This window comes from Lolium rigidum, chromosome 2 (genome assembly GCF_022539505.1).
Source record: "Lolium rigidum isolate FL_2022 chromosome 2, APGP_CSIRO_Lrig_0.1, whole genome shotgun sequence".
Classification (NCBI taxonomy): domain Eukaryota; kingdom Viridiplantae; phylum Streptophyta; class Magnoliopsida; order Poales; family Poaceae; genus Lolium; species Lolium rigidum.
Window position 1 is genome coordinate 91,033,838 of NC_061509.1, and position 8,862 is coordinate 91,042,699.

Sequence of the window (8,862 nt, forward strand, 5' to 3'; positions counted from 1 at the left end):
CCCTCGCCGCGCGGTTATTCCGCTCCCACGGTGACCCTGGTCGCCACTGTCGGCGGCGCGGCTCCCACGCCTCGTGTTGCTCCTGTGCGTCTCCCTCGCGGACGCATCGTCTTCGGCCTCCTCATGGCCTCCCACACCGCCTAGATGCCCCTTCCTCAACTCGCCCCATGCGCGGCTACCCCGTGCACGTCGGCGGCCCATGGACCCTGCGCATGTGCGCTCGGTTGCCGGTTACAGATGGGAAGCCGGCGCACGCGACGGACAGTGAAGCGGTGGGTGCCGGGATCACGGAGTTGGAGGCAAAGCGGCTGGTGGCGGACGGCCGCGATAGCAACATCACCTTCGACGAGTTCCACCACTTCCATTGATACATCAGGTTCGTTGCCCGCTCGCTTGCTTGCCAGGGGTCCAATCGAGGTTCTTATTGGCTCGAATTGGCATTTGGAAGTCACTATGCAGTCTGAACTCTGTTATGTGCTAGTTTTTTCGATGCGTTCCGTGCTAGTCGATGCTTAATGCTTTAGAGCTTCATAAAATGCCCCATCGGCCATCAACAGTGTCTAACTGTTTTACAAAAAGGCAATTCGATTGGTTAAATCACACAAAACACTACATGTTTAATGTTAATTTAAGCATAAAACTACTACTTGTATTATGTCAAGTTCTGTTCAGTTGCGATACTACTGACGAGATCAAGTTCAATTGTCCATGATGCAGCGAACAGAATAAGGAAGTCCTTATAAGTGTAGCCTTCATCCACCTGAAGCAGGCCGATTTGTCCAAGCATATCGAAAACCTCTCTGCCGCTAGCCGCACCATACTGCTCTCCGTCTCCATTAGTTCGCCTTTCACCTCTTGGTTTATGCTCCATTGCGTGGGACATCATGGTTAACCATTGGTTGATTTTGCAGAGTCTTACCTGCAGTCACTCGTGAGGGCTCTGTCGCTACTCCTCGACGTCACCAACTTCTCGCGTTGGGTCAGCTGCAAACACTCCGTATCCATTTATCTTTGATTATTCATTTGTCATGCTGCGATTCTGAACACTTTTTTGTTGCTGAATGTTGTTTGCAGATCCAGAGAAAAGACGGAAGCTCCTGCAAATCCTTAGTGAGTTAACAATATGATTAGGGAATCTTGAGGTTATTTTTGTTAGCGCAATATGCTTGTTGTATTACCAGGGGGCCAAAGGCCACAATATATAGTACATGTACAGGTGCACATATGCAGAAAGCCCCCTAACATATGGGGAAACTACAATATATAGATATATACATCTAACACCCCCCTCAAACTCATGGTGGATCCACAACACTGAGTTTGGAGAGTAAGAAATCATGCTCGCGCTCGAGTCCGTGCCTTCGTAAAGAAATCCGCCAACCGCAAATCGAAGGCACATAATGAACCGCAACAACATCATCCTGTACACGAGCACGTGTGTAAAAAGCATCAACACCAATATGCTTGGTCAGCTCATGCTTGACCGGATCACGTGCAATACCGATAGCACCTGTCTTGTCGGACAAAAGTGGAGTGGGTGTCGTAACGGAGACCCCAAAATCTGCAAGCAACCACCGTAACCAAGTCACCTCGAGCAATCAACAAAGCCATAGCCCGCAACTCGGCCTCAACACTCGAACGGGAAAGCTGCGACCTGTTTCTTCGTCTTCCAAGCAACAAGCGAACCACCAAGAAACACACAAGAAGCGGAAAGTGAACGACGATCCGTAGGATCACTCGCCCACGTAGCATCCGAATAGCACTCGGAGCTGGAGAGAGCTGGAACGGGGAAAGAAAAGGCGACGAGTGATCGTGCCACGAAGGTAACGAAGAACACGGAGGAGATGACTATAGTGAACAAGTGGTAGGAGCTCGAGACAAGCCGACTCGGAATATGAACAGGATAAGAAATATCGGGACGAGTGACAAGCAAGATAAACAAGACTCCCAACAAGATGGCGATAATGGGTGGGATCGGGAAGAGGATCACCATCGATGGGACGAAGCTTAACATTAAGCTCCATAGGAGTATCAACCGTGCGCTCATCCCCAAGAGCGAGCACGAGCAAGAAGATCCCGAATGTACTTTTCCCGAGAGATAGAAAAGCCATCGAAGTGGATGAAACCTCAATGCCAAGAAAATAGCGAAGAGGACCAAGATCGGTCATAAGAAACGATCCCGAAGACGAGCCTTGACGAAGGCAATATACTCGGGATCATCACCGGTAATGATCATATCATCAACATAGAGAAGAAGAAGAGTACGTCCACGAGGAGAAGCGTGAACGAAAAGTGCTTCGGATCATGAAGACTAGGAGAGAAACCGGCGGCGGTCACCACGGAGGCGAAGCGCTCAAACCGAGGCACGAGGGCTTGTTTGAGACCATAGAGAGAACGTCGAAGACGACAAACCATCCCATCGGGAACGGAATACCCGGGAGGAGGTTGCATGTAAACCTCCTCACTCAACTCGCCATTAAGAAAAGCATTCCGAACATCAAGCCGGGAGACGGACCGGCGGCGAACGCAAGCAACGGCAAGCGGGGTACGCACGGTAGTCATATGAGCCACGGGGGCAAAAGTCTCATCATAGTCACGGCCGTGCTCCTGCTCGAAAACCACGAGCCACAAGACGCGCTTTATAGCGCTCAAGAGATCCATCGGAGCGAGTCTTAATTTTATAGACCCACTTACACGTGATGGGACGAACACCGAAGGGGGAGAAACAAGATCCCAAGTGCCGGTGCGCTCAAGCGCGGCGATCTCCTCGGCCATGGCAAGCTGCCATTCGGGATGACGCTCGGCATCCCGATAAGAAGTCGGCTCGGAAACGACGGAGAGACCATGCCGACTAGGAGAGTAACGAGCCGGAGCACGACGCCGACGAACAGGCCGTGAAGGGGAAGCTCATCTGCGAGAAGACAAGTCATCGGAAGAAGAGGAAGAAGGGACGACATCGGAAGGAGCTGAAGCCGGAGAACGAGGAGTACTAGGTGGACTAGACGAACGAGAAGATGGCGCCGAAGGGGCGCATCGAAGTAGGAGGGAGGGAGGAGGGACGGCGGGGGTGCATCCGGAAAAAGAAGAAAAGAGATATCATCCACCGGGTAAGTACCCGAGGTGGGGCGAGGATAGAAGGGACGCGTCTCATCAAACGTGACGTCACAAGAGATGCGCATCCGACGACCAACGGGGTCCCAACGGCCGATAGCCCTTATGCTCATCATCGTATCCGAGAAAAACACACTCAACGGATCGAGCGGTCGGTTTGGTGCGTTCGCGAGGAGGCGGAAGGACATAACGAGACGCAACCAAATGAACGGAGAGTCGAGTAGTCCGGAGAAACACCGGAGAGACGCTCGAGAGGAATGCCACCACTGTAGAGCGGCGGAAGGCTGAATGTTAATGAGGTGGGCCGACGTAGCAACGACCTCGGCCCGTAAATGTGGCGGAAGAGAAGAAGCAATCATCATAGCACGTGTGGTCTCAAGAAGATGACGATGCTTACGCTCGGCGACGCCATTTTGAGCATGCGCGCGGGACAAGAAAAGCGAGCGAGGGTGCCCTCCTCGGCAAGGACACCACGAAGGTGCTCGGGAGATATACTCACCGAGCAGAATCAGCACGGAACACGCGAATGGGTGAGGAATGCGAGTGCGGACCATGGCCGCAAAACGCCGATAAATAGAGAGCACCTCACTGCGAGAGTGCATAAAAAACACCCGGGTGTACCGTGAAAAATCATCAATGAATAAGATATAGTATCGATGGCCCCCTTTCGAAGCGAAGGGAGCCGGACCCCAAACATCCGAATGGACTAAATCGAACGGTCGGCGAGAGAAAGACATACTAGTAGGATAAGGAAGCTGAATCTGTTTGCCTAACCTACGGCCACGACGGTGTAACGATCCATCTCCGGAGACGGACCCTAGAAGGCCACGATGAACCAAAGACGACGAGGCGAGAGTCACAAAGGTGACCAAGACGATGATGCCACCGCTGAAAAGAGCCGGTGACAGAGGCAACAACCGGAGGAGAGCCGACGGATGGAGTGGCGGCGGAAGGAACACGAAGCCGGTCTAACTCCCAAAGCCCCGGAGACTTACGGCTACGAGGGCCGGCTCCAACCGGGGCTCGTGTGCGACGATCCCGAACCGCACAAGACTCGGCGTCAAGAATGACGCGACAACCGGAATCGGTGAGCTGGCTAGCAGAGAAAAGGTTCATCCGAAGGCGAGGAACATGAGAAACATCGGAGACGAGAGAAAGAGGGAGTAGAAAGGGTGCCTCTACTAGAAACGAGGAATAGAGGTACCATCGGCCGTGACAACACGGACGGGAGAAATAAGAGACCGAAGAGCGGACGGAATAGAAGACTCGGAGGTCATATGAAAAGAAGCTCCGGAATCCGGATACCACGGGGACGTACCGATCGTGTAGAGCCGGTGGTCGCGCGGTGCCGGAAGAGCCGGTCACGGAACCGGCAGCGCCGGCGAGGAAGAGTCGCGTAGTAGCGAGCGGACCACAAAGACCCCGAGAATGTCCCGATCGAGAGAGTGCAAGCTGCAGAAGATCCCGAAGAGCCGACCTGGCGGCGATCCCGGAGCTGGCGACGTAAGCCGGGATCCCGCGTCCAACGAGGCGGAGGAAGTGTGGCCAACCTTGCCACGGTAGGTGCAATGAGGACGAGGGCGGAGACTCGGACCGCGAGGGCTGCCGACGTAAGCTGGAATCCCAAGCATCAAGCAGGGCGGTGAAGCTGCGCTATCTCATGCGCAGAGAGGGCGCGGCCGGAGAGGTCGACGTACAATCGAGTGCCGACGAGGAGCTATCACCCACACGCACAGAGGCCACCAAAGGGGGTGACGGAGAGCAACACGCCGATGAAGACAGAGTCGGCAAAGCGCGGTCATAACCACGTGAAGAGGCCGCGAAAGTCGATGTAGAGCGGCGGGCCGACGTAGACGAAGTCGGCCAAGTGCGGGCAGAGCCGCATGAAGAGGCCGCAAAAGTCGGTGAAGCGCGGGCAGAGCCGCATGAAGAGGCCGCAAAAGTCGATGTAGAGCGGCGGGCCGACGTTAACGAAGTCGGCGAAGCGCGGGCAAAGCCACGTGAAGACGCCGCAAAAGTCGATGTAGAACTGCAGGCCGAGGGAGACAAAATCGGCGAAGCGCGGCCAGAGCCGCGGGAAGAGGCCGCAAACGGCGACGAAGAATGGCTAGTCGTCATACACGGAGGCAGCGGACAAAGACCAAGGACCGAAGGGAGGCCCAAAGATAAGGCGGGATCAGCGGAAGAAGACATCAGATAGCACACAGTAATTTTTTTTTTTGTATTTTTTTTTTTTTGCTTTTTTTTTTGTTGTTGATCCAAGTCAACTGGCAAGGTGCGGATCGGGAGATAGAGAAAACGACGGAAACGGGCGGGCCGATTGGCCGGCCAGGGAGCGGAGCAGCAGCACGGAGCGATCTCCTGATTTTTACCTCAGAAGATCGGAGCAGCAAGGAGCGGGTGCACTTCGGAGCAGCACAGGACCAGCAGCACGGAGCGAAGGCACGGAGCGGAGGCACGGAATCAAGGGCGCGGCGCGACGAATCAGGAATCGGCGGCCGGGGCGGCAGGGCGCCACGCGCGGGGAGGAGAGGAATCGGGCGGCGAGGCCTGCCCCGCGCAGCAGGAATCCGGCGGCCGGGCGGAATCGGCCGATCGGACGATAGACGGGACGACGGACGGGAGATTGGAGATTGAACAAGCAACGTCTGTCGGGGGAACTAGAGGATCAATATTGGCTCTGATACCATGTTAGCGCAATATGCTTGTTGTATTACCAGGGGGCCAAAGGCCACAATATATAGTACATGTACAGGTGCACATATGCAGAAAGCCCCCTAACATATGGGGAAACTACAATATACAGATATATACATCTAACAATTTTGTTATTATAATTTTGACAACTAGCAAACTAGATGAATTGTACTGCAGTCTGATATTGCAGGATTGGCAACAAGATGGAGCTTGAGGCTGTAGTGAAGGCAACCGTCCAGTTGCTGAACAAGGTGGTGATCATATAATTGTGCTATCTTTTTCATGAGTTTTGCACTCTATGTTCTTTTCAGCTGGTAGCATACAGAACAAGTTTGTTCATGCATCATAGGAATTGTCATATTTCAAGGTAAGCATCTCACATGAAAACTTTCTTGCCAATAAATAATTTAAGTAAGATGTATGTAACTTGAACCATGTGCACTTGCACATTGTTGTTGCTACATATTTTAACACCAATGAGTTATGGCATGAATTTATTATCACGTCTTGTGCTTTGCAAGACCGCAGGATTTAAACTGCGCCTAATATCACTATGGGAATACGAAAACACACGCCACTTCTTGTAGTATATATTTTGAAATTGGAATATACTTTATTTCCATGCAACCTCAAACAATAGCCACTGTACGCATAATAGTAGACATTTACATTCAGACTCGATAGCCACTGGACGCCTTGTAATAGTAGACATTTACATTCCGGCTAAATTGGAATAATATGCTAAGAGGCTACCTCAAGATTCAAATGAAACTTATCCAATTTGAGAAGGTAATGATTTCAGTTTTTGTACTGTACAAAAAATCGTCAGAAGTGTTTGTTATCAACATAATTATTCTTCTGTAGTCTTAAGCATGTAATGCATGTCTTCCACTTACATAGTACAAATCTTGCAAGTGATGATTTCTTTTTATCTGGCAACATGTAGCTTTGTTATTCTACTTCCAAATGGCACACTCGGAGCGGCACTTTCGCATCCAGCAAATAGATCAACAATGATGAAATATTTGCATCAGTACATCACAAAGTAAGATCAAATAGATATCATGTATTGATCTGCTTGAGAACCCACTTCCTTTTCATTCTTTGAGGCAATGCCATCAAGGACTTGAACTTGTAATCAACTGCAACAAGAGTGCTTCAATGTTACAGCTATATACACAAGTTACAATGCTCCGCGTCCAGCAAATTTTATTCAGAAAGCACTTCAATGTACAGCTATATACACAACATAACTAGTGAACTAACTAGCTGGATAATCTCACCAAACCTAGTGAATTAATTGGTCAATTAATCTTACCATGTAATTCTAGTTCGAGAGATAATTCTATAGGTTTGAAAGTAGAGAAAATGAATACAACTTATGCGTACATTATAATGTGAAATTTATAATGTTGCTTAACACTGTACCGCATTATACATAGCTTTTTGGATTCGTTGCCACTTCTAGTTGATTATTTCTCTGCATCCAGAATTATTTTGATCGAGATATGCGTGCCAAACGAGCGATGGTTATGTTATAGATGAACTTTTTTTTGTTTATCAATAGTCAGTGACCAATGAGAGTGCATCGCTACATACAGTTTGTTAGTCAACGATTCACTTATTTGTACACTAATGTTTGCTGTATATGATTTGGATGGACATTTGGATGCTCTCAAATGATAATGACCAAGAATTTTCTCTTTCAAATGATCTGGTGGTGAAGTTCACTTATCTATCTTGTTGTTTGTCTAGTGCGTACTGCGTAGAAGCCCTTTTAAATCTATCTAGGTGACATGAACACATAAATGAGATCTGCTGGAGATGGTGCATCAACTCTTACTGCCATGGTACTGTCACATGATCTCTAATTTGATTTCCATTGTCATCTCCTTCCTCCCAGACCAGCCACCGTCTCCAGTTTTCAAATACTTCAAGGTATACACCTCCGTTTCCCCCTGTCTCACTGCTTGTTCTCAAAACTGGTAATGATTACTGCAAGTGATAAATGAGATTATGTTTAGCCTAGTTCATTTGATTTAACATTTGTTAGCTGCTATTAAAATGGTTACTATGGATGTGTTTATTTTGTCGAAACTGATTGTTCCAGCATATGAATGCGTATATTCTGTACGATGACCAGTTAGCAATCCATGATGCTCTTGTTGCAGTTGATTACAAGTTCAAGTTTTTGATGGCATTGCCTCAAAGAATGAAAAGGAATTGTCTTCTCAAGCAGATCAAGACATGATATCTATTTGATCTTACTTTGTGATGTACTGATGCAAATATTTCATCGTTGTGAATCTATTTATGATGAAGTAGCAGCCTATGTGTCCATAAATTACCGTATGCATACTTGCATTATTTGAACAGAAGTGTACTGAAAATTTAAAGTGGACTACTTGTTTTACTCGGTTTTTTTATCAGGATAAACTACTGGAACTGCTGGGACTGGGAGCATATCTACATCTTCTTTGTGAGGAGCATTATCTTCTTCGTGAGGAGTATTGTCGAGTATTGTCTTTTTCGGTAGCAGTACAATTCAGGTCTTGTAAGTTAGATACTTGGACTCAATGCACTAGGTCTAGATTCTGTAATTTAGATGCTACCTGCAAATGTTGGTTCCAGACCATGTTGACACCATGTCACTTGCAAATGTTGGTTCCAGACCATGTATTTAGCTTGGTTGCAATTTTAATGCATGATCATGTTTTCGTGTTGGATTAAAATGCCAGATAATATGATAAGTGAATATATTTGCAGATACTATTATTATTGTATGGTTTTGAATTCCTGACGGTTTTGAAAAATGCCTGCAAAAAGAATCAGTGCCAGTCCTTAATAATGCTTGCAAATATAATTAAAGGCATTGTTGAAAACAGCCTCCAAATGTAATAGAAGGCATTTTTCTAAGTGCCATAAAAAAAAATCGTGGCATCTTCTAAAGTGCCAGCAAAAAGATTCCATGGCATTTCTAAAAGTGCCGGCAAAAAGATTTGATGGCATTTCTCGAAAAGTGCCGGCAAAGACCTACCTCGACTGGAATAAACG

At 48.4% G+C, this 8,862-nt stretch overlaps 1 long non-coding RNA gene across 2 annotated transcripts; it reads left to right on the forward strand.

The window, feature by feature from the left end:
* The first annotated feature begins 204 nt into the window (after positions 1-204).
* LOC124692076 lies at positions 205-8,545 on the forward strand. Of its 2 annotated transcripts, XR_006999321.1 has the most exons (7): positions 205-376; positions 718-979; positions 1,075-1,110; positions 5,986-6,175; positions 6,755-6,853; positions 7,564-7,746; positions 8,239-8,545. It is a non-coding gene; the product is annotated as an uncharacterized LOC124692076 (long non-coding RNA). The 2 variants fall into 2 exon arrangements; XR_006999320.1 differs by having other exon boundaries at positions 208-376; positions 5,986-6,853.
* The last annotated feature ends 317 nt before the right edge of the window (positions 8,546-8,862 follow it).